At 46.0% G+C, this 25,703-nt stretch overlaps 1 long non-coding RNA gene across 1 annotated transcript in view; it reads right to left on the bottom strand.

Annotated features, from left to right (window-relative positions):
* LOC144685238 (uncharacterized) overlaps nucleotides 1-25,703 on the bottom strand; it is a 52,064-nt gene that overhangs the window by 12,701 nt on the left and 13,660 nt on the right. Inside the window, exon 2 of the long non-coding RNA XR_013577677.1 lies at nucleotides 2,095-2,185. This is a non-coding gene — a long non-coding RNA (uncharacterized LOC144685238). The remainder of the gene's footprint in view (nucleotides 1-2,094; nucleotides 2,186-25,703) is intronic.

A 25,703-nucleotide genomic window follows, 5' to 3' on the forward strand; every position in this document is an offset into this window, starting at 1 on the left:
TTCATATCCTCAAAACCAGGGGATGACCGGGATCTTTCTGGAGCACACCATTGGACTGCTCAAGCCGAGATCCAATCGGCCTACAGCCATACTAGCCTGAAAATGCCTGATCTTCTTTGATTCACAAGCTAAGTAGGCTCAGGCTTGGTTAATACTTGGAATGGAGATCGCCTGGAAATAACAAGTACAGTCAGCTTTATAGCCTGGATGGCTCACCGTGCAGATAATGAGGTTCTTAATCCCAGGGCCATAGTTTGCCTGGATCAGGTGGTAGATAATGGGACTCTTAAGCTTAATCAACGGTCATTGTTTCAAATCCTACATGAAGCAATAATTTACCTCAGGTAGGGGACAAGGTGCCCGAGAGGTTAAGATGATGGACTGCTAATCCATTGTGCTTTGCACGTGTGGGTTCAAACCACATCCTCAACGTTAGCTTGTGAAATGTTCAGAGGTTCAGTTCTCAAGCTGATTGTTTCTGTTTGCTGTGCACAGCCTACTTGTTATGCCATGTGATCCCTTTAAGATTGCCATGTGACCGAGCGTGTGCTCCTCTTAAAAGGGGTGTTTGTGTGTGGTCTGCTTTATCTCTGCATGGGTACGTTCCTGGTCGCTGCACAGTCATGCTTTTGCAAAGCTTAGAGGGATCATTGGTCAGGTCTGTAAGGGGGCTTCCTGCACTGTGGCCCAGATAGGAGTGATATGCACCTCAGTGATCTGTTATTCATGATGTTGCACTTGGGAGAGAGAGAGCGGCAGTCGTCATTAGAGAACGAAGGCCCAGGGAAGGAGAGGGAACGGCAGGAGAAGTGGGCCGCCCCAGAGGTTGCAGATGGAGATTTGAGGGGTTTAATCATATTTCAGAGCTTCCACAGGGCTTCTCATACCCCTAGCCTGACAGCTGAGACAGAACACTGGTACTTAACAGTCCTCACTACATTCTTCCCCAATGAAGAACATTCAACCCATTCAGACAAAATCTATACCAATGCCACACTGACACCTGGTGCCCAGGTCCCAAGTATTCGTAATCCTGCTCTGACCCTGATTACAATTTTCAGTTTCAAGAATGACTTCCATTTATATAACACCTTTCATGACATCACAGCGCACTTTAAAGCCAATGAAGTACTTCTGAAGCATAGTCACTGCTGCAACGTACAAAACGCAGCAGCCAATCTATGTTAAGTAAGGTCCCACAAAAAGCAAATGCTAATGACCAGATAATCTTTTCTAGCGGTAAATATTGGCCAGTATTCCAAGGATAACTACCCTGCTCTTCTTTAAGTGTTCCATGGGATGTTTTACATCCACTTGAGAGGGCAGACTGTGCCTCAGTTTAATTTCTCATCCAAAAGGCACCATCTCTGACAGTGCAGCACTCCCTCAGTAATGCACAGGTGTGTCAACGTGGTCCAAGTCACTGGATTGGAACTAGAACCCATGGCCTTCTGACTGAGAGGTGAGAGTGCTGCTAACTGAGCCAGCGGACACTGAAAGCTGTACTAGGCTTTCGGTGAACTTTCGTGCTCCTTTAAGGAGCCACTGGCGGCTGCTCAGAGAGATAGCCCAAGGAATTTTCAGGTTTTTTTGATGGTTGCTGGAACAACCTGTGACCTCCACTCCCACCTCTATTACCTCTCTCCCCACCTCCTCAGCTCAATTTGCTGGCTGGGTAAGCAGAAATCAGCTAAACCTCTCACACTCTTGGAACTGCCGAGAGGGGCCACCAGCACGGTTCCCTCAACTCGCCAGTGACAAAGTAATGAGTCCCTGTGCCTCAAAATGGGGTGAAGTTCAACACAGCACAAATAGACCCTTACTGCATCGCAGTTGAAATTATCTATCACACCTGCCTTCGCCAAGGAGCAATACTTGGAATAAAAATCTACCAAGGGGATGTAGGACAAAGATCATTGGACGTTGAAAGTAGAATGGGAAGCAGAGGGATCAGATTTTGATAGGCTGAATAACCATTTCTAATCCTGCCAAGTCCTCCCATTGTAAGGCTCAGACCTTTTGCAAGTATTTATTATCATATAGTACCTATCCTTCACAAACAAAATATCAGTATTACAATAGCAGCAGGCTTACCTTTTTTTCCATCGTGGTTCTGATTTTGTGCCGGTGTTTTGAGTACGAAATGTCGTATTTCCCTCTTCAGTTGGTAGCAACCTTCTACCTTCTGCAGAATAAATGCAGACGCAAGTTACTAAGAATTGCCAGTTTGAGCTCTTAATGCAAAATCCTTTCACGTATCCAGTGACACTGTGCCCTGTTGGTTTGTCAGTAGAAAGCAGAGGCTGCTTGTCTTTTGGTGCAGATGCTAAAGGCACAGACTGAGTCGTCTAGAACAGCAAAACCCAAGCTTCAATCCTGGCACTGTGCTGTTAGTTAATCTCAGTCAGGGCAGCAGTATGGGAGCTAGAATTGGCCATGTTACCCTGGCAGTAGGGAGAAGGGAAAACAGCCTTAGATTGGTGCTTTTGATTGTAAGAATGAACTATTCTCACAACAGCTGGAAAGTGTGGCTGTGAGTGGAAGCATAGCTGTTATCACCTCCTTCAGTTGGATAGTCAGTCAATATACCCCAACACGAATCATTGTAAATATACACCAACAAAAACCATTGTAAATATACTCCACCATGAATCATTGTAAATATACACCAACACAAATCAGTGTAAATATACACCAACATGAACCATTGTAAATACATCACAACAAAAATCATTGCAAACATACCCCAACATGAGTCATTGTAAATATACCCCGACGAAAATCATTGTAAATATACACCAACACAACTCATTGTAAATATACCCCGTCTGGACCTGGAAAAATGTATCAATTTTACTTCCAATTTCCACCCCTCCATCACCTTCACATGGTCCATCTCTGACACATCCCTTCCCTTCCTTGACCTCTCTGCCTCAATTTCTGGTAATAGACTGTCCACCAACATTCACTACAAGCCCACCGACTCCCACAGCTACCTCGACTACAGCTCTTCATACCCTGCTTTCTGTAAGGATTCCATCCCATTTTCTCACTTCCTTCGCCTCCATCGCATCTGTTCCAATGATGCCACTTTCCAAAATGGCACTTCTGACATGTCTCCCTTCTTCCTTAACTGAGGTTTCCCACCCAATGTGGTTGACAGGGCCCTCAACTGTGTCCGACCCATCTCCCGCTCCTCTGCCCTCACACCATCCTCTCCCTCCCAGAACCGTGATAGGGTCCCCCTTGTCCTCACTTTTCACCCCACCAGCCTCTGCATTCCAGCATGATGCCACCACCAAATACATCTTCCCTTCACCACCCCCCATCGGCATTCCATGAGGACTGTTCCCTCCAGGATACCCTGGTCCATTCCTCCATCACCCCTAACTCCTCCTTTCCCTCCAACAGCACCTTCCTATGCAATCACAGAAGATGCAACACCTGTCCCTTTACCTCCTCCCTCCCCACCGTCCAAGGGCCCAAACACTCCTTTCAGATGAAGCAGCGCTCCACTTGCACCCCCTTCAATTTAGTCTACTGCATTCGCTGCTCCCAGTGTGGACTCCTCTACATTGGAGAGACCAAACGCAGGCTGGGTGACTGCTGGCTGAGAACACCTTAGGTCTGTCCGTAAACATTACCCAGACCTTCCTGTTGCTTGTTATTTCAACACCCCATCCTGCTCTCATGCCCACATGTCCATCCTTGGCCTGCTGCATTGCTCCAGTGAAGCTCAACGCAAACTGGAGGAACAGCACCTCATCTTCCGATTAGGCACTTTACAGCCCTCCGGACTTAACATTGAGTTCAATAACTTCAGATCATGAACTGTCTCCTCCATCCTCACCCCTTTTTATCCCTTTTTCAATATTCATTCTCATTTCTTAATATTTATTTTTTCATTTTTTCATTTTTATTTTTTATCCACTTATTTTCATTTTTATTTATTTTCATTTTTATTCATTGTTTTATCCCCACCTTTTATCCTATTTCCAATCCTTTCTCCCACCATCATCCCCCCCACCCCACCCCCACAAGGACCACCTGTCACTTGTTCATGTTGTTCTTTCCAGAGTGCTTACCCTTGTCCTGCCATTATCACATTCCATTCTCTGACTTTAATGCCACCATCAGCACCTCCTTTAGCTAATATCATTATCATTAACACCCCTTCGTCTTTTTGTCTATGATATCTCTGGAAATCTCTGCATTGACTCCACCTATCCAGCTTCATCTGCTCCACTCCCATAAACAGTATAAATTTCATTACATTTATACATCTCTTTAGATCTGAAGAAGACTCATATGGACTCGAAATGTTAACTCTGTTTTTTTTCTCTCCACAGATGTTGTCAGACCTGCTGAGTTTTTCCAGCATTTTCTCTTTTGTTTCAGATTTCCAGCATCCGCAGTATTTTGCTTTTATCATTGTAAATATACCCCAACATGAATCATTGTAAATATACACTAACAAAAATCATTGTAAATATACCCCAACATGAATCATTGTAAATGTACACTAACAAAAATCATTGTAAATATACCCCAACATGAATCATTGTAAATATACACTAACAAAAATCATTGTATATGTACCCCAACATGAATTGTTGTAAATATACACCAACAAAAATCATTGTATATGTACCCCAACATGAATAATTGTAAATGTACCCCAATAAAAATCACTGTCAATATACGCCAACTAAAATCATTATATATATATATCCAAAACAAATCACTGTAAATAGCCCCAAATAAAAATCATTGTATATATTGCCTCAGCATGAATCATTGTAAATATACCCCAATAAAAATCACTGTAAATATATCCCAACAAAAATCATTTAAATATACCACAACATAAGCCATCGTAAATATACTCCAACATGAATCATTTTGGGCAGAATTTTACCCTTGGCGTGCGGGTGCGGTCCCAACACGCCCGTGTGTGAAATAAAGCGCGTTGCCGTCGGACGAGCGTCCCGACATCAATGCACACTCTTGCAGTGCTTCGCTAGGCGGGCACGCAATGAAGAGGGAGACGCGCCCACCATTAATTAAGTGGCCAGTTAAGGCCCTTGAGAGCCTAATTGTCTCCGAGATTATGTAGCACATGTGATTTTCAGGCTGTCTCATGGGCAAAATGGGCAGGCGGGCAGGCCACATTTTGCAAAACCTCATCCACAGGCGGGATAAGAGGGGTCAGTGGGCTCCACAAAGTGAATAGTGAGTAGTTTGGAAATCACTTGCTGCTGCTTGCTTCTGTGAACAGCTTCATTTCACTTCAGAGTTGCATTCAGAGCATTCAGAGGCTTCAGTTCAGGACTCAGTGTTGTCTTCCAGGCCCCCGGAAGGATTCACACCACATGGGGCCTTCCAGGCATCAGACAGCCTTCCCTTACCCTGGTAACGGGGATGTTGATCTCTGGTGGAGGCACCTCCTCTGATGAGGAACAGAGGTCCAGAAGGGGGACGTGGCCAGGTGTCCCTATTCAGCCTCCAGGGGAGTGACCTGTAGGAGGAGAGGCGCAGGCACAAGGAGCCCAGGGCCATCAGGAAGGCCAAGGCGGAAGGGGCCGCAGAAGGCACCACTATCCTGCTACAGGTGGCAATGCAGCTACCTCAATATGTCTGAGGTGCAATGTTGAAGGAGGCTCCGTCTCTCAAGGGAGACCGTGACCTCCATCTGTCAGAGGATTGGCTCTGAGATCAGCTCTGACTGTATGGGTGGACACCCCATGCCAGTGGCTCTGAAGGTCACAGTGGCCCTCAACTTCTATGCCTCCGGCTCTTTCCAGGGCTCAGTGGGGTATGTGTGTGGAGTCTCCCAATCAGCTGTCCACAGTTACATCAAACTGGTGACAGAAGCTCTGTTCAGGCGGGTATTGACTTTCATTCACTACCATATGGACAAGGCCAACCAGGCAGAGCGAGCCAGAGGCTGTGCAGCGATTGCTGGCTTCCCCCGTGTCCAGGGTGCCATCGACTGCACACATGTGGCCATCAAGGCGCCAGTGGGTGAGCCAGGTGCCTTCGTCAACAGGAAGGGCTTCCACTCCATGAATGTGCAGATAGTTTGTGATCACAGGATGCAGATTTTACAAGTCTGTGCAAGGTACCCTGCCAGCTCCCATGATGCCTACACCCTCAGACACTCCCAGGTACCGGGGCTCTTCAGTGCTCCAGCCTGACTGGATGGCTGGCTGCTGGGTGACAAGGGCTATCTCCTCAAAAGGTGGCTCATGACGCCTCTCCGCCATCCAAGAACAGAGGCTGAGCAGCGGTACAATAGGAGCCACACCTCCACAAGTGATGTGGTAGAGAGAACCATCGATCTTCTCAAGATGCGCTTCGGATGACTGGACCATTCAGGGGCCGCAATAACCCCCAGATTGTGTGTCACTGACAGTGGTTGCACAATCTGGCGCTGGAAAGGGGGGACACAGTGGAGGAAGAAGGTCTTGACGCAGCTGCTCTGGCAGCAGACGATGAGTCCAGCAGTGAGTCCGTGGACGAGCATGGTCAGGAGAAAGCTGAGGGGATAGACGCAGACCTGGGCAACCTCCAGGGAGGCAGGGACAGCTGGGATGCTTTAATCCAGCGCTCCTTCAGCTAGCCTACCAAATAAGAACCACCACCATATGCCAGGGCTGCAAGCTCCATACTCGATGCCTGACAGGACCAGTTCTTTGGTTAACAACATGCACTATGTTCCATTGCAATAAAATTTAAGGAGTCACACGTCCATCATAACATCAAGGCCCACCCTGCACCCACAGAACAAAGCAAGCATCCAGAGGACAGTTGCAAAGATAAATCTCATTTACTGCTGAGTGACAAACATTGCAGAAATTAACATTGGCAGGTGTTTTCCATCACACCATTAAAAAAATAACAGAAAAATGGGGGAAACAAATATCATCCGTAATCAGGCCGTGTTATGTTTAAGGTGCTTTAAGATTTTTTTGCGAGAGCTACGTCTAGGTGCTTCCTCCTCGCTGGCACCGGCATTGGAGACAGCCTGCTGACTCTGCTGTCCTGTTGGCCTGGATGGCCTTGGCGGGCATCCTCTGGCACGTGGAGCCTGTGCTGGCCCCACCTGGGAGGGAGCAGCCAGTGCCACGGCTGGCATCTCCCCAGTCACCACAGCCTCATCAGATGCCATGGTCACTGGCAGGAGGGCAAAGTAACTGCTGCCATCAACCTGAGTGCCCTGAGAGGAGCCCACAGAGACGGCAGGCAGCTCATGCGTCACCGTGAGGTTGATCTGGACCCCCCTGCACACCATTGATGGATGGGCACCTAACTGGGATATTGGGTGCCCAATCCATCTCCCACACTGACACTGACTTCCTGAGGTCATTGCTAGTACAAGGGCTTGCAGGTCCGAGTGCATCCCCAGGAACCCCTGATTGAGTCCCTGGAGGAGCTTCTCCATGAGAGTCGCCACTCTCTCCATGGAAGGGGCAGTGCACTCGGCCATGAGGGTCATTGCATTACCCTGCTCTGCATGGACTCCTCCACAATGGACACCATGGCACACATTCCTCATGTATCTCCTCCAGATCCTCCCGCACACCCTGCTGGACATCCAGCATCTGTTGCCTCAGGGACGACTCCAGAGGCTCATCATCAGACACCGACTGAGCATGTTCCTGGTCCTCAGCTGCCCTCCGGCCGCTGGCGTCCTGGGCACTCTCTGCCTCTGCCTGCACCTCAAGTGAGCGTGAAGTGCCCTCACCAATGTGCACCGCGATACTAGCCGCTGATCTTATGCCCACCGAGGTGCTGGTATCTGTGCTAATACCTGCTTGACAGAGAGGGTGTGATGCTGGTGTGTGGTGAGTACAGTGGTCCTCAGGGGTCAGGGGTGGGCCTTCAGGCTCCTCACAATGAAGGGCTGCTGGTGAGCCTAAAATGGGGAAGAAGGACATGTCATTAGTTTAAGTCATTAAGCTGTGAGTGTGCATGCCTGGCACCCTGATGAGATAGAGACCTGCATCATGGTGCCCTCGTCTTTCCACTATCAATGGGCATTCCAGGTTCGAGGCTCACATCAATATACACACTACACTGCAATGGTTGCAAAAAGCCACAATGTCACCTCAGTGCACTGCACTTTTACCTCCCTCTGGCACCCCAACCTCTCCACGGCCACTTGACTGAGGTGCATGGAGCCCCTCCAGCTCCAGGGCCTCCTGCTCGTAGCGTATGAGGATGAGGAGGTGTGGGGTCCTGCGCCAGTCCATGACCTCTCTGCATTGTTATGGAATGTTTTCTCCTGAAAGGGCAGAGGAGCGTTGATGAGTCCACTCTCTACCTGCAGCACCATTGCAGCCTGGCCAATCCCACCTGAGGAGCACCTTGCAGGGCTCAGCCGATTCGTGACCCTGGAGCCACAAGGCGCTCAGTCCAAGCAGCCAGGGCTCACCCCCTTGGCCAGCTCCGGCCTCAGTGACATTTGCCACTCACACTCTAACACCTCTGAGGTCCATGGGGGGGATGGGCAGCTGTTAACTTTTCTGCAGAGTAACCCATACCAACACGGCACTCAACCTTCCTGATCGCAGGAGCTTGTTAAAGTGCTTTCAGCACTGGACCCACATGCGTCTCACCACGTCGTGGCTGCTGACCCTGGCTGCCAGCTCCTCCCAGACCTTTTTGGTGAGGTGGGGGGGCTCCTCCTCCCGTCCCTCAGGACAAGGGTTTTTCACCCCACTGCCACCTCCTCCAGGAGGACAGCAAGGCACTCATCTGAGAAACGTGGGTCCGACTGCCCCACCGACCTGCCCTCCCGCCTGCCGTGTCCACTTGCTATGGTATCCATGCACAGGACTTCCGCGTCCTTCAGTGGCAGCCTTCCAGGGGCTGCCGAGGCTACGTCTGAATCAGCCGCCAGGTCGCCATTGGACCTGCTGGACATTAAGCCACCGCCCTCCCTTTGCGCTCATTCAAAGGCCACGCCTCACGCTGAGCGGGCCTTAATTGGCCCATCCGTGTAAAATTGTAGTGCGCTGCCGATCGCAGCCGGCGGTCAGCTTCCCAACTGTCCCTGCCCGTCCCCGCCGAACATCCCTGCCAAGGGTAAAATTCTGCCCTTTAAATATACCTCAACACAAAACCTTGTAAATAAATTCCAACATGTATAATCATAAATATACCTTGACACAAATCATCGTAAATACACACCGACACAAATCATTGTAAATATACACCAACAAAAATCAACGTAAATATACCCCAACGTGACTCACCATAAATATACCAGAACACAAATCATTGTAAATATACCCCAACATGAGTTTTCATTAGTATACCCCTACATGAATCATTGTAAGTAAATCCCAACACAGCTCATCATAAATGTACACTAACAAGAATCATCGTAAATATACCCCAGCAGGGGTCATCATAAATATACCCCAGCAGGGGTCATCATAAATATACCTCAGTACAAATCATCGTAAACATACGCCAACATAAATCATTGCAAATCTACTCAGGATAGAGTAACAATTGGAAAGAATGGATGGTTGAAGTCACTCCCTGAGCAAAGAGACCAATTTATAGTGTTGGCAATCATGGAAGCCAGCTGAAGTTATTTGGTAGAGTTGCTGACTCTGATTCGACATATTCCTGGATGTTTCATCACAGGACTGCCCACCTCCAACCATCCTGGATGTTTCATCACAGGACTGCCCACCTCCAACCATCCTGGATGTTTCATCACAGGACTGCCCACCTCCAACCATCCATCCATCCACTCCTGTGATCAGTTGCCTAAGACGTCTATCCTTGGAGGCCACTGCCTTCCCACACTGGCTAGAAAATTAATAAACTCTTTGTTACCTGATTGGATGACTCTTGACTGGTGGTCAAACATTCATTTTTCACCATTTGCATTATTTTTTTGTAACTAATAAATGAACATTTTCAAAGAAAAACAAAAACGCAAACAGGTTTGTTTTCATTTCCCTCGTGGGTTTTTATCCCGGTTGCTCACAGAAGTATCCATGGAATTAATCTTTAATTTCTGGAGGTTCGAGGACAATACTGGAAGGTTGGCAACTCTTTCCTGAGTGGGAAGAATATCAAGGAAACAGGAGGTAGAAACAATGAATTTGGAGCAGAATGGCAGGAGCTAGGGGAGAAACTAAAGAATGATAAGGAAAAAGAGGAGGTTAGGAACATTAAAGATAGGTGTACTGACAATCATAGGAACATAGGATCATAGGAACAGGAGTAGGCCATTCGGTCTGTCAAGCCTGCTCTGCCATTCGATTAGATCATGGCTGATCATCTACCTGTTCGCCACCTTCCTGCACTATCTCCATATCCCTTGATGTCATTAGTTTCCAGAAATCTCAGTCCTGAACACACTCAATGACTGAGCATCCACAGTCCTATGGGCTAGAGAATTCCAGAGATTCAGCACCCTCTGAGTGAAGAAATTCCTCCTCATCTCAGTCTTAAATGACCTACTCCTTATTCTAAGGCTGTGCCCCCTGGTTCTAGACTCACCAGCCAGGGGAATCATCTTTCCTGCATCCACCCTCTCACCCCCTGCAGGATTTTGTAAGTCTCAATGAGATCATCTCTCATTCTTCAGAACTCTAGAGAATACAGGCCCAGTTTCCTCAATTTCACCTCATAAGACAATCCCACCATCTCAGGAATTAGCCTGGCGAACCTCCATTTCACTCCCTCTATGGCAAGTAAATGCAATTGTAGAGACAGTGACCCCAATATTTATTTGGAGGTGCTTTGGTAGTGGGGGTGTCCGATGTTGGGTGGAAAACCAGAGTACGTTCAGCATGTTTGTCTGTCGCTTCTTAACACAGCCACCTCCAGTCAACTTCCAGGTTTCCCATCCAATCAGCAGCAGACAGGCATTGTGAAGACCCACATGATGTGATTCCAGTATTTCCAGTATTGGAAAAGCTAATCCAAAAATGGAATTTGGAGGAGTTGGGATTTAGAAGAACAAAGAAAGAGCTCTCAGTATGGAATCAGAATGTTCAACACTGCCCCCAGCTTTAGCAACTTCCTTAATGTGCTACTGGGGGTAGGAGGAGTTACAGAGGCACTATTCCCCAGAAATATGAGGAAGAAACACACTACTGACACCATGAAGGCAGAGGAGGTCAGCAACAGGACTGTAGTGCCCGTCTCTTGAAATTAGCACAGGAAGTAGTTTAATGGCATGCAGGTCATAGGGGTGAGTACAGTTATACATTCACCTCCATTTTGTTGTGCATATCACCCTTTACTCCGCCATCTCAAGCCGATTTCATCCTCAAACTCATCCCTTACACCCACTTAGCTGGCGTGCCCCACCCATCCTTCTCATTTTATGCACATCCCCACAGCCCCGCCTATCTAACCATCGCATGCCCTCCCACCCACCTGCATCCTTGTGCAGTTTTATACCTCTCCCTCACAGTCAGCCTCACACAAAGGCACTCCATCCATCAGGTGACACATGTCATTGCACTCATCCTGTTCCATCCTCCATTGCAGGGGAAGGGAGCATGGAAAACAAAGGAGTGAGCTGGAAGCGGCCTTCTACGCATTTTCCAACTTACAAGTGCAGAGAAGGAGGCATTGGAAATCAACAGCAGCAACTTATATCACATAGCACCTTTGAGGTGATAAAAGGTGCCAAGCTACTTCACAATGACATTATAAAACTAAAAAATGACAGCAAGCTATACCAGGAGATTAAGACAGATGGCCAATAGATTGTTCAAAGGTTTTAAGGAGTGTCTTGAAGGAGGAAGCAGGTGGGTGGAGAGACAGAGAGGTTTCGGGAGGGGATTCAAGTGTTTAGGAACTAGGTAGCTGAAAACACGACCAACAATGGTGGAGCAATTAAAATTGGGGATGCTAAAGAGGCCAGAATTAGAGGAGCACAGGTATCCCAGAGGGCTGTGGGGCTGGAGGCAATTATAGCGTTAGAGAGGTGAGGCCATGGAGGGATTTGAAAAGAAGGATCACAATTTTAACATCGGTGATGTTTTGGCATCTCTGGCCATCAGATATGGGGAGCTACAGCGGTACATTTAAATACATGACGTGCGACATTCAGTCATGCAGACTTGATTTCAACAGTAAGTGAAAAATTACCATTTTTTTAATGATAACTTGCAACATATTTTGACCCTGTCAGAAATAATTAATGCCTTTTATCTCAGAAAGGCATTCAAGCACGAGGCAGAAGTCAGTGGGGGTCGCTGATGATGGTTTTTCAGAGGAGCTGACTCCTTCTGTGGATGCACTGTCTCAGGACTCACATATGCCAGCAGATCCTTACACTTCAGTGGGATTACATCAACTTGATAATTAGGCTCTCATCTGATGACTCACAGTTCACAAGTGAGCACAAACAGATTGAAACCAAAACAAAATACAGCAGATGCTGGAAATTGGATAAATAAACAGAAAATGCCGGAAATAATCAACAGGTCAGCCAGCATCTGTGGAGAGAGAAAAACAGATTTAAAGTTTCCGCTCTGTGACCTTTCATCATGAAAGGTCATTGACCTGCAACATTAGCTCTGTTTCTCTCCACAGACGTTGCCTGACCTGCTGAGTATTTCCAGCATCTTCTGTTTTCATTATGAACAGATGGAGTTGGCAGGGATAGCAGTGGGGAGTCCATGCTGGAGATTGCAGCCCACCCCTAGCTCAGCTCAGCTGAACAGAGATGCTGCATCCTGGGGGCCATCGAGGGAAAGGAGAATCATTGAGCAGCAGCAGTCAATGCGCAATGCACTGACAAGCCTCTCAAGCACACGGACCACAATTGCAGAGAGAGTCAAAGAGTCTGCCTCAAAATGAATGGGTTCTTGTTGTAGGATATTGTATTGTGATGATTTCTTCCTGTATGCAGAGGGTGGCCAGCTCCAGGGAACATCAAATGTGGATATCAATTGAATCCATGCAGGCCTTGACCAGGACTATGCAGCCTTTGGATGACAGCATGTCTGCTACCTTAAATACAATAACTTAACCTTGACCTTATAGGGCTGCACTTGTCTGCAGCAAACTGCAGTCCAGCACAATGGTCACATTGAAATGTGGCTAGGCTGTGGGAGGGGTGGGGGTGAAAAGTGTGAAGGAATTGAGGACTCTACTCAAAGTCTGACACCAGTTGTCTGCGCAACACCCCCGGATACTAAGCAGTCTAAGTGCTGCCTCCTGTTCCAATGACCGAGTCTATCCCTGCACAGGTGCAGGTGGAGCAGTCTTTTATGAGGATTGAGCTCCAAAACCCAGAAGATGCTAGCCAAGAGCACCTCAGCAGTCGCAGCAGGGATCTGATCAACCTGTCTCTACCTCGGCTCAGTCTACAGGGGTTGTACCATGTAGGAGTGGGAGGCAAAGGAAGACTGAGGTTTTCTAGTTACACAAAAATATTCACATGGATATCTGAGAAAATGTTGTGTTGTTACATTTCTGTTCTTCAACCTGGTCACATAAATATTATTTTGGACCACTTTCCCATCCTGTCAACTCTAAAAGTCACCTTTTAACTTGTTGATAAAAGAGAAGACATGAATTGCTGGGAACCAATGGGAGGATGTTCAAGACAAGGCTGGCTGTTTGCGGAACTGCTTTGCATAAGTGGCATGGAGAGGAGAAGGTAGAAGATTGGCCATTGCAATGCTTGTAACATGTGTCCATTGGTGCAACCAAAGTGAATCATGCATTGATAAGAGCATTCCTGGAATCTTGGGCAATAGCTGGGGAGCATTACCCTCAAGGCCTTCCTCCTGCTTGTCTTCCTCCTTCTCTTCTTCCCCTTCCAAATCATCCAAGGAGGCACCAGTTTCTGCATCTTGTTCCTCTTGCAGTTCCAAAACCTCACTGCAGTGCAATGCGCAGAGTACAGCATACCATAACTAGTCTGGAGACAGTGGCTGGTGGGTGCTGAAGGCCAGACCTAGATTTGTCCCAGCACCTGAAGTGCAGCTTCAGCATGCCAATGGCTTGACCAATCACAGATCTGGTGGTTGTATAACATTTATTGTCAATATTGGACTTCATTGGTCTGGTTTCTGATGGGTGTCATCAACAAAATTTGAACTGGGTATCCCTTGTCTCCAAGCAGCCATTTCTTAAACTTGCTTGCAGGTCTGAAGACATCAGGAATTTGGACTTCCAGAGGATGAAAGCACCATGACAGTTCCCTGGAATCTGGCACACACCTGTAGAGATATCATTTTGGCAGCCCACCAGTTGCACATTGATTAAGTGGGCAAACACCCCTGGAATGCCTGAATTACCAGTTCAGTCTGTTCAGTTGATGACACCCTGTACCTGTGGAAAGCCAGCCAGCCAGAGACATAAACCTGAGTGCCCATTCATTCTAACTGGCATCATCACAAGCTAAGCTGGCATAATTATTGGTTCTAGCAAACAAATCATTAGTCACGTGCCTTATGCATTTCTGGAAGATCCTGGATAAGTCTCCAACAAATCCCTGGTAAGATCCTCTGGCAAAATGTTGAGGGCGGTAGTCACTTTGAAAGCCTCTGGTAATGCATGACCAACAGGTCCAGCAAGCAACAGGTCTTTTTCTAGCAAGCTACAGATATCTCCCACCTCCTGATCTGACATCCTGAGACATTGCTGTTCAAACATGTCAAGGAAACTCAACACCTGCCTGTTCCCATTGTGTCACAGGTAGTGCCTCCTGTGAGCTGCCCCTCTCTGCTGCCCAGTTACAGGTCTCTGAACAGAAGACTCGCACTGTTGGGGTTTTTTTATTCATACATGGATGTGAACATCCCTAGCAAGGCCAGTATTTAATGCCCATCCCTCATTGCCCTTGAGAAGATAGTACTGAACCATCTTCCTGAGCCACTGCAGTCCTTGTGGTGTGGTTACACCAACAGAGATTCTTATTTCATTTCAGAGGGGACTTAAGAGTCAACTGTACCTCTGTGGGTCTGAAGTCACATGTTGGCCAACCAGCATAAGGATGGAAGATTTTCTTCCCTAAATGTCATTGTTATGCTCCTTCTGTCAGGTCGCTTTGCTCGCGAACAAGATTGGACACCTATTTACCGGTAGGTGAATTGGCAAATAATATACTGCAGACGCAGGGACCAATATAAGATGAAGCACAGGCTGTTTATTAACACAAGTAACAGAGCACTAACACAATGTGTGCCTCTCCAACCAGACCCTGTTCTAAACTATTGATTAACATTGTGGCCCATGCTACACAGCAATTGGGTGATACAGTCACGTGGTCAATCTGCTCACATTCTCTTAAAGGTGTATTGCATCTCAGATTACCACATCCCTCCCCCTTTACTCAAAAGTACAATTTATAATCTTTACAATATATCAGCTATTTACATAAATGAACTATTTACAAATTCAGTCTCTCTGGAGGCTTCTTCAAATATGTCGAATGTCGTAATTTTACGACTGTGGATGGTTTATCCGAGGCCTCCCTCTCAGGAGTCATCTGTCCACTAGGCTCCCTAGTAAGAACCTGTAAGTTTGTCTCTTCAACTCTCTCAGGCTCAGCGGATCCTACAAGCACTTCCAAAGCAAGAGGAGTTCCTTCCACAGGTAGTGTAGACTCCAATGGGAATGCTTGGCACATCTTTTCTTGTAGATCTGTTTCCCTTTCCTGAGGTGATCGATGTGTCTCCTAATTACCTGACTTTCGACCAATATGTGATAGGAAAGGGGTCCTGTCACTGCACTGACTTCGCCTGATGGCCATTTGGGCCCATCTCCAAAGTTCTTTGCATAAACTGTGTCTCTGACAGTGAAGTTTCTTTCATAACTGTGGTAATCATGTTCATTTTTCTGGGCCTCCTGACTTCTCTCTACTCTCCCCCTTAAAATCGGCCTGATGAGACTCAAACGTGTCCTGAGACGTCTCTGCATTAATAACTCTGTGGGGGAAATACCAGTGGCCGTGTGTGGTGTAGTCCTGTAGCTGAGCAGGAAACGTGATAATTTAGTTACTATGGAGTCTCCATCCAGTTTATTCATTCCAGCCTTGAAGGTCTGGACTGCCCTCTTGGATGCAGAGTGGTATGGTGAGGTCTTAACATGTGTCATGCCATTGAGACTTGTAAATCTTTGCAATTCCCCGCTGGTGAATGTCGTTCCATTATCAGACACTATTATCTCTGGTAACCGTGTATTGCAAAATTCTGATGCAATCTGTCTATGTTGGCAGCAGATATGGGTGATCTCATCTCTTGGTCTGCCAACTCTCTTATTTGTCTGGCGCGTACTGGTGATGAATCCAGAGAGTTTAATAACAAGACACGTTCTTGAGCGATGGGGACGTTCACATTGCTGTCTTTCAGAGGTAATCGGCTCAGTGCATTGGCATTTTCAACCTTGCTCCCCGGCCGATGGATAAAAGTGTATTTGTAAGCAGCTTTGGATGCTTACCAAGGCATTTGGGGTTATTGGCTTATCTTCTCCAAACAAGCCTAGTAGTGGCTTGTGATTGGATACAATGGTGAAGTGGTGATCATGGATGTACTTGTGGAACTTCTTAACACCAAATACAATGGATAAGCCTTCTTTCTCTATTTGTGAGTATCTTCATTCTGCCACACTGAGTGTTCTTGAGACATAACCAATGGCCCATTCGGAGTCATCCGCCATCCAATGGGAGAGTACTGCCCCTACTCTACAAGGGATGCACCACAGGTTAAAATTAATTCTTTCTTTGCGTTGAAATGTACTAACAGGGCCGATCAATGTAGCAACTGCTTTACTGTCGTAAAAGTCTGTTGTTGCGGATTTTGCCAAGTCCATTTTTAATTTTTATTGAGTAATCCGTAAAATGGAGCCAGTACTGTTGATCAATTTGTGAGAAAACACCCATAGTAGTTAACCATTCCCAAGAAGGATTTGAGTTCTGAGGCGTTTTTCGGTGCTGGTGCCTCACGAATAGCTCTCACCTTGTCTCCTACTGGGTGAAGGCCCTGCCATTCGACCCTATGACCCAGGTAAATCACTTCTTTTGCTTGGGAGACATATTTTTCCCTTTTCAAGCTTACTCCGGCTTGTAAGAAATGCTTCAATAACTCTCCCAAGTTAGCCAGGTACTCTTCATTAGTTAGTCCTGTTACTAGGACATCATCAAGATAAACCACCACATGGGGCAGCTCTTGAAGTAAATTTTCCATTATCCGTTGGAAAATGGAACAATCGATGAGACTCTGAAGGGTAACCTGGTATACTGGTATAACCTCCTATGTGTGTTGATAGTCACAAAATCCCAAGAGGCCTTTTCGAGCTCCACTTGCTGGTAAGCGTGGCTCATGTCAAGCTGCATATATATGGTTTCCCCTGTCAGCTTGGAGTACAATTGATCAGTTCTTGGTATAGGATGCCCATCAAGTCTGGCCACTTTGTTAACGGTCAACTTGTAGTCCCTGCATCTTCGCAACTCTGGTCAGGCATTAGTACTGGAACTATGGGCACTGCCCATTCAGAAAATTGTACAGGCTGTAAGACTCCCAACCGTTCCAGCCTGTCTAATTCAACAACAACTTTTTCTCGTAATACATAGGGGACTGGCCTTGCCTTCAAGAATCTCGGGGTTGCCCCAGGATCCACATGGATTTAGCTTGCAGCCTCTGAATCTTCCCGAGCTCTTCCCTGAATACAGAGGCATATGTCTGTAATAATTCTTGCAGATCTTTCATTCTGAGTTGAAAAATCTCAGTCCACTCCAACTTTATATCCTTAAGCCAGTTTCGACCAAGTAAACTTGGACCCTCCCTTGCTACCACTATCAGGGGTAAGTTAACAGTCTGGCTTCCATACTGTACTGGAACCTTGCATATACCTCTTGTATGTCTTCACCAGAATACATCTTTAATTTAGCATCTGAATTTTTCCGATTTAGTGAGTGGCTTCCTTCACTCAGATATTTGAACGTATGTTCCCCTAGATGCCCCTGTATCCACCTCCATTCAGATGGGTTTTCCATTGACTTCCACTGTCATGTAGATTGGCTCTGTTTTACCCATTTTTAAGTTGTGTAGTGAGTAAGTGTCTGACTCTGTTTCTTCTGGTTCCTCTATTATGTGGATTTCACGATTTCTATTTTTTGTTTAAAATTTTGTCTCAATCTGTCTTTACATTATTGCATAATGTGCCCATTATGATAGCAGTAGAAACACTCAATTCTTTTAAATTGTCAATCATTTGTAGGCTGTCTGGCTTCATTTCTGCTGTTGCTAATGTGGGTTTTCTCTGTTAAACCATTGTTTTTTGCTGGTCTGTTAATGGTGGCTGTTTCCTGCCTTTCCCCGGAGCCCTGCGCTTCGCACCATTTCTAGCTGGTGCTTCCCTCCTGACGTGAAGGATGGCGCCTTTTTGTGCTCGCCAACTCCAGCGCCTTGCTGAAGTCTAAGTGCATTCCTGACAACAACTTTTTTGAATAGCGTCTTTGTTAATCACACACACTAATCGGTCTCTTAACATGTCGTTGATTGACGTCCCTCACAGTACTCTGTCAGTTGTTTCAGTGCTGCTATTCAGCAAGTGACTGTCTCTCCAGGGGCATGACACCTCGAATTGAATTTAAAACGTTGCGTTGTTACCGAGGATTTCGGCTAAAAGTGGCCTTTCACAAGATTTACCAACTCATCAAAGCTCTTGGAATCTGGGGTGTTGGGTGTCGTTGGACTGCGCATTAGGCCACGTGTTTTACTGCCACATGTCGGTAAGAGGATTGCTTGCCTCTTCTCTTCCCCCGATGTGTCATTGGCCAAAAAGAAGAATGTGAGGCATTCAACATTATGTGACCAGTCATCGAGTGGTCTGATCAAATGTTTCAATGTGACCAAACTGTGGCATAATGGAGGGAAATAACTTCGGCGACAATGGCGAGGGCTGAACTTACAATCGGCCTGCATGGCATGGCTGATTCACTTCAGTGGAATTTTTGTGGCTTTCTTTGGTGTCATCGACTGGTTGCTATCTTCCTTCTGTCGGGTCACTTTGCTCACGAACACGGTTGCACGCCTATCTACCCATGGGTGAGTTGGCAAACAATATACTGCAGATGCAGAGACCAATGTAAGATGAAGCACATGCTGTTAATTAACACAAGTCACAGAACTTAAACATGTGCGCTTCTCCAACCAGACCCTATTCTAAACTACTGATTAACATTGCAGCCCATGCTACACAGCAATTGGGTAATATAGTAATATGGTCAATCTGCTCACATTCTCTTAAAGATGTATTGCACGTCAGATTACCACAGTCATCATTGAACCAGAAAGGCAGTTATGACAATCCATTAGGATCGGTTTTAAATTCTAGATTTATTTTGCTAATTGAATTGAATTTCCCTCAGCCACCATTATAGGATTTGAACTCATGTCACCAGAGTGTTATTCTAAGCCACTGAATTACAAAGCCAGTAACATTACCACAGTGTTACCATTCCCACCCAAGGGCCTTAAAGCAGCCTTAGCTGCATCCACCCTGATGTGAATGAGAAATTCTTCAAAGTAAGTTCTTGGTAAAAGTGAACAAACTCTTTAGACCAAAAACAGCTTGGAGTACTGAATATTCATTGCAGTATTTCCATGAGTTTCATTCATCCCCCGTCAATTGTTGCTGATCTCCCACATGTTTGCTCTGGCAACTTTGAGGAAGAAACCCAAAATCCCAATATTAAACTTGAAAATGTGTTGAAATATCATTTAACTGCGCAATTAGAATTTGTTAGTAGGCAACCCGCCTCTCTCCTGATGGTTGCAGGCGAGGTGACTAACACCCTTAAATTAGACATGGAAGTCGATGAGATTAAGTCAGCTTCCCCATGTGCTGACATTTTTGCCAGTTTTAACCCTCTCACCTGGATCTGCACCCAAACCCTGTGCTCCTCCAGGTAAAAATTTGTCTCAATGAAACCCTACAATTTGCACTTGGAGCTCTTAAACCAAAATCAGTTGTGGGTCCTTGGCAGTGTTTTTACCTCTGAGTTGCAAGGTTCTAAGTCCTAAGCATAAAAATCAAGGCTGATACTCCAGTGAAGTAATGCTGCACTGTCGGACGTGTTGTCCTTTAGGTGAGACATTAGGCCCCTGCTTGCTTGGGCGTATGTAAAGGATCCAATGGCACTATTTTGAAGAAGAGCAGGGCAGTTATCCCCAGTGCCCTGGCTAATACTTATCCCTCAAACAACATCACCAAAACAGATTAACTGGTTATTTTCACACTGCTGTTTGTGGGAATTGACTGCCATGTTCCCTACATTACACAAGTGATTACACTTCAAATAAGTACATTATTGGCTATAAAGCACTTTGACATGTCCGGTGGTCATGAAAAGCCCTATATAAGTGCAAGTCTTTCTTCCTTAATGTCATTGTTGGAGTATTTGCTCCACAAGGATGTTAGAAATTTAAGAAGCTGGCCCAGCTGTACTGTCTCAGGGCAGCTGGGGATGAGCAATAAATGTGGCATTGCCAGTGACGTACATATCACCTGTCAGCTTGCTGTCGAAGGCAAAGGGGCATGGGGACAAGTGATGGGGTTTCAGGAGGAGCACACCATGGAGAATTGCTTAAAAATAAATCCTCTGAACATAGATGTTACATGGAATGACAGAACTTATTACTCATCCCTAGTTGCTTTGAGAAGATGATAATGGGCATTCTTTCAAAACCACTGCAGTCCTTAAGGTGTGCTGTGTTTCATATAACCGAATGGTTAGCGAGGGCAGAGTCAACCACATTGGAGTGAAAATAGTCACATACATCTCAGATATAAAAACAAAAAGCTACTGCGGATGCTGGAAATCCAAAACAAAAACAGAATTACCTGGAAAAACCCAGCAGGTCTGGCAGCATCGGTGGAGAAGGAAAGAGTTGACGTTTCGAGTCCAACATGACCCTTCGACAGAACTGAAGTTCTGAAACAAACTGCCATAGATGGAATTGAACTCTGGATTGTTAGTCCAGTCATTTAACAAATACACAATGATAAAATGAGCCATGGCTTGTCCTTGCCTGGTAGGGTCAAATTGGAGCATTAGGAGCATTTGGCTTAGGAGACAAGATCAAATTTTCCCAGCTTTGTGATGATGAGCTTGGAGGTGGGGGCTGGGGGGGTTGGGGGGGTGTTGGTGGTGGGAAACTTTCCCAAGTGTGGGCTGGGAAGCAGATTGGGTGTGCACCCTGCAGAAGTGGGTAGCCAGTTAGGCTGGTTAAGGGCCCAATTAGGGACAATTTTATGGCCTGGCTGACATTTTGCTGCTGGTAGAGGACACTCTCACTGTGAATGGAGACTGCCAGCTCAATTAAATCCTTCCTGCGGCAAGCTGGGATCAGGTTGGTGGGAGTGCGGTGGTGAGGGAGGGCTCTGGGGCATCAGAGTCAGAGGCTCCCTGCCGCAAGGACAGGAGTGTGGGAAGGGAAGACAGGACCCACAACCTAAATGTCTCCTCTGGAGGGATTTCCCTCCATTCTGAGGGATCTGGAGGAACCCTTGCTTTCCTCGGCCTGACTCAGCAGTAACCTCCCTGAGTGGGGCTGCCAAGAGTCTAGATCCAGTTGGTCCTCTGACTGTGCTGGCAGCATCGGGTGTCTACCTGCCATTCTTAATAGGTCAGAGAGGTTGGAAGCTGCCAATTAGGAGCCATCAACTGCAGATCCCTAGCAACAAAACAGCCTTAAACCCTCCGAGAATTCTGTTTTTGGCCAACTCTGAAATCCAAAAATCCCTTTGGCCTGTGTTTGGCGGTCATGACTTCTAATATCTGGTCCCTACGTTCTGGAATTCCCTCCCTAAACTTCTAAGCCTCTCCATCTAGTCTCCCCCCAAGGCTGTTCTTTCTACCCTCCTCTTTGACCAAGCTTTTAGACACCTTCTTAATAGCTCCTTCTTTGGCCTGCCGCATTTTTATTGTACATCTGTGATGCATCTTGAGATATTTGTCTCCATTGAATGTCAAAAGGTAAGATAGAAAGGGAAAACAGCCCTTTCTTCAGCCAACCAGCAACCCAAAATCACAACCTGTACCATCTAGAAAGACAAGGACAACAGATGAATGCAAACCCAGCACCTCCAGATTTCCCTAGAAGCTACACACCATCCAAAGTTTGGACTATATTGTTGTTCTTTCATTATCGTTGGCTCAAAATCCTGGAACTCCCTACTTGCCAGCACTGTGGGAGCACCTTCGCCATGCAGACTGCAGCAGTTCATATAGAAGGCTCACTACTGCCTTCTCAAGGACAACTCAGGTTGAGCAATAGATGCTGGTTTTGTCAGTGATGCTTACATCGCAAGAATTAATATTTTCTAAAAAGCACAGGGCAGGGTTTAGAGCAGTATTGAGATACTGACCTTCGGTATTAATGGCAGAAGATAAGCCCCTAAAATGCTGTGTCTTCATTATGACTTTCCCTTTGACCATCACACTATAGCCCTAGCAGCAGTATTGAAATATTGCAGAAAACTATTAAACTGATTATAATAATGATTATCTTACTAAATGTTTCCCTCCAATTTTCTCCTTGAGAGAATGACTGCATTTATACAGCACCCTTGATAACCCAGTAATGTCCTAATGTGCTTTACAGCCAATGAAGTGCTTTTGAAATATAGTCATTGCCGTGATGTAGGAAATGTGGCAGCTAATTTGTGCACAGCAATATCACACAAAGCACAATTAAATAAATGATCAGAAATCTGCTTTATTAATGTTGGCTGAGGGATAAATATTGACCAAGGCACCAGAACATCTAGCTGTTGCTTTAAAAAAATACTGAGGAATCTGTTACATCCACCTGAGTGTAAGATGGAGTTTCCATTTAACACCCCATCTTAAAGATGGTACCTCTGACAACGCAGCACTCTGTTAGCACTGCACTGGAGTGTCAGCCTGGATTAGGCACTCAAGTGCCTGGTGTGCTTGAACCCATAACATTTTGCCTTAGAGAGTGCTACCACTGAACCAAGGCTGACACCTTTAGGGACCAAGGGCAGAAATTTTCGCTCGGTGGGCGGGCGTGCGCCTGACCCGCTCGAGCGTGAAATGACGCGCGTTGATGTCGGCCGAGTATGCCAACATCAACACACAGTTGCGCGATAGTTTGGTTGGCAGGCGGATGCCAGAGTTGGCAGCGTGCCTACTGACAAGTAAAAGGCCTAGTTAAGGCCATTAAGTAATCAATTAACTTACATTTTTTGTTTCCCATCCAACCTAACGGTTGGTGGGCAGGCAAAAAGGCCAAGCAGCCGTTGCATTTTTTTTTGGAAACCTCATCCTCGGGCGGGATGAGTTTTCCAAAAGCAAATAAAAATAAAATTAAAGTTTTAAAATTGAATTACTAACATGCCCCTGCTCATATGACAGATGAGGGGACATGTTTTATTTCATTTTTATTTTCTTCATTTTCTTTTTTTAACAACACTGCATCTCCCTGAGGCAGCTCTGTTTCTCAGGGAGATTATGAAGCATTCACCTGCGCGCATGCGCGCAATTCACCCTCACACTCCTCCCCCGCCCCGCGCATGCAGCGCTGAACGTTGGGCGCTGCCACTCGCGTTTCATGCTGGGCGGGCCTTAATTGGCCCACCAGTGTGAAATTGCGGTCCGTTCCTGATCGTAGGCAGTTGTCGGCTTCCCGACCGCCCCTGCCTGCTCCGCTGAGCCCGCCCGCCAAGGGCAAAATTATGCCCCATGTGTAAGACAAAGTGACAGCTCATCTTGTGAATGAGAGTCTCACGGCTAGGGGCTGTTGTTGGTTACCACCTCCACCCACACACTCATTAATGGTCCTCGTGAGTCATTATATTTCAATTGTATTTCATTTCATTGCATCAAGTACGTCATTGGTAGTAAAGTGTTTTAGGACATCCAGAAGTCTTGAAAGTTGCTATAGAAATGCAGTTTTTTTTTAGCTAAAGCAAGATCAGACAGAACATCAATAATAGCCTCCTCTGTTGCATACATCACACACCAGAGCATCCTGCTGAAGGCATTGTGAAGTACAATTTCTGTCAGAGCAATACATTCAATCATGACTTACACACGTGATTAAGATCTGATTCACTGTCAGACAATAATAGGTTTCAATAGTATGAATTCTATTCATCCCTGGTGAATCAGCTGGTGCACTGTTCTATGTTGAGAATCTAATTGTTTTTGTCTGGCAAGGTAACCTTTTGAGGAAGGCTGGAGGCAATTTAAATGGAACGGATCCTTTTGAGTTTTCTGAAGGAAAGGATTGAATCAAAAGTTACAAGTTTAATTATTTGATGGCTGGAGCTCCATTTCAAAGCAAATATTAAATGAGATTGTTTTAAGTTATTAGAAGATTAAGATTTGGACTGTAGTTGCATCAATTTATCTGAAACCCATGCTCTTTCTATTGTTTTCTCTAATCAATAAAAAGATTCAATGTGAAGACAGTAGGCATTAGAGAGTGTTCACTGACGTTTCACTAGTACCTGCTGATATTAAGGGTGGAAAATACATCTTGTGCTGTGCAATATTAAATATTGCATGAGACTACAAACACTCTTCTAAAGCTCCAATTACAACTATCCGTTGGCAACATATTCAAAAAACTCTGGGCAGAAAATGGAGGCTGGTATGAGCTTGTCTTGCAAAGTTTGCAGACGACACAAAAATAGGGGTGAAATCATCCCAAATTTGCACTAAGTGCGGTAGCCAGAGTAAAAATGATGTTTTACCAGCTAGCTGCAATGGCGGGTTTTCATGCCATATTGTCCACCACGCCATTACCTCACCGTTTCCTCACTCCAGGTGCCATATCTAAACTGTAGCTGTGCACACAGTTCTCAATGCTTGCAGCCCAGGACTGTTTCAGTGAAGACATGGCCCCAAAAGCCAAGAAACGTTCAGTGACCCAACACTTGAATGCTTTTTGGACACCTGCCGTGATGTCCTCCAAACATGCTCTGGCCACAGGTGGCCCATCATCCTCACCACAAGAAAGACCCAAACCTCCCTGTTGCTTGCCATTTTAACACTCCACCCTGTTCTCTTGCCCACATGTCTGTCCTTGGCTTGCTGCATTGTTCCAGTGAAGCCCAACGCAAACTGGAGGAACAGCACCTCATCTTCCGACTAGGCACTTTACAGCCTTCTGGGCTGAATATTGAATTCAACAACTTTAGATCTTAAACTCCCCCTCCCCCCATCCCCACCCCGTTTCTCGCACCCCCCCACTTTTTTTTTCAATAATTTATATAGATTCTTCTTTCCCCACCTATTTCCATTATTTTTAAATCTAAAACTAAAACCTTGTTAGTCTTTTCCACCCCACCCCCACTAGAGCTGTACTTTGAGTGTCCTGTCTTCCATTCTTAATTAGCACTTTTCTTAGACAAATGTCACCACCTTCAACACCTCTTTGATCCTTTTGTCTGTGACATCTTTTGATTATCTGCTCCTATCACGGCTTGCTTATCTCCACAATCACCATACCCTCAACTTCTCTCTTCCCCCCCCCCACACCCCCCACCTTAAACCAGCTTATATTTCTCCTTTCTCCTAACTATGCTTCAGTTCTGCCGAAGGGCCATGAAGGCTCGAAACGTTAACTGATTTCTTCTCCACCGATGCTGCCAGACCTGCTGAGTTTGTCCAGGTAATGGATTTAAGATAATTGGCAAAAGAACCAGAGGGGAGATGAGGAGATTTTGTT

The sequence above is a fragment of the Cetorhinus maximus genome, chromosome 10, assembly GCF_964194155.1.
Source record: "Cetorhinus maximus chromosome 10, sCetMax3.hap1.1, whole genome shotgun sequence".
NCBI classification, from domain to species: domain Eukaryota; kingdom Metazoa; phylum Chordata; class Chondrichthyes; order Lamniformes; family Cetorhinidae; genus Cetorhinus; species Cetorhinus maximus.